The 817-nt window shown below is 43.6% G+C and overlaps 1 non-coding gene across 1 annotated transcript; it reads left to right on the top strand.

Annotated features, from left to right (window-relative positions):
* The first annotated feature begins 537 nt into the window (after positions 1 to 537).
* TRNAW-CCA lies at positions 538 to 609 on the top strand. Its single transcript has one exon. It is a non-coding gene; the product is annotated as a tRNA-Trp (tRNA).
* Positions 610 to 817: the final 208 nt, after the last annotated feature.

The raw sequence follows: 817 nt of genomic DNA on the forward strand, positions 1-817 counted from the left end.
TGCCAGTAGAGTGGTATCATCTGCATATGTGAGGTTATTGATATTTCTCCAGGCAATCTTGATTCATCTTGTAATTCATCCAGCCTGGCACTTCACATGATGTCCTTTGCATAGAAGTTAAATAAGCAATTGACAATACACAGCTTTGTTGTATTCCTTTCCCAATTTTGAACCAGTCCGTTGTTCCATACCCAGTTCTACTGCTTGTTGACTCACATACAGGTGGTCTGGTACCCCTAAGTCTTTTAAGAATTTTCCACATTTTGTTGTGATCCACATAGTCAAAGGCTTTAACATAGTCAAAGAAGCAGAAGTAGATATTTTTCTGGAACTCCCTTGCTTTCTCCGTGATCCAGCAAATGTTGGCAATTAGACATGTGGTTCCACAGCCTCTTCGAAACCCAGCTTGTAAGTTCTTGTTTCACATACTGCTGAAGCCTGGCTTGAAGGATTTTGAGCATAACCTTGCCTGCATGTGAAATGAGTGCAACTGTATGGTAGTTTGAACATTCTTTGGCATTGCCCTTCTTTGGGGCTTCCCTGGTAGCTCAGAGGTTAAAGCGTCTGCCTCCAATTCAGGAGAACCAGGTTCGATCCCTGGGTAGGGAAGATCCCATGGTGAAGGAAATGGTAACCCACTCCAGTATTCTTGCCTGGAGAATCCCATGGACGGAGGAGCCTGGTGTAGGCTACAATCCACGGGGTCACAAAGAGTCAGACATGACTGAGCGACTTTACTTTCATTTTCACTTTCTTTGGGATTAGAATGAAAACTGACCTTTACCAGTCCTGTGGCCACTGTTGAGTTATCCAAATT

Source organism: Cervus canadensis, chromosome 12, assembly GCF_019320065.1.
Source record: "Cervus canadensis isolate Bull #8, Minnesota chromosome 12, ASM1932006v1, whole genome shotgun sequence".
Lineage (NCBI taxonomy): Eukaryota > Metazoa > Chordata > Mammalia > Artiodactyla > Cervidae > Cervus > Cervus canadensis.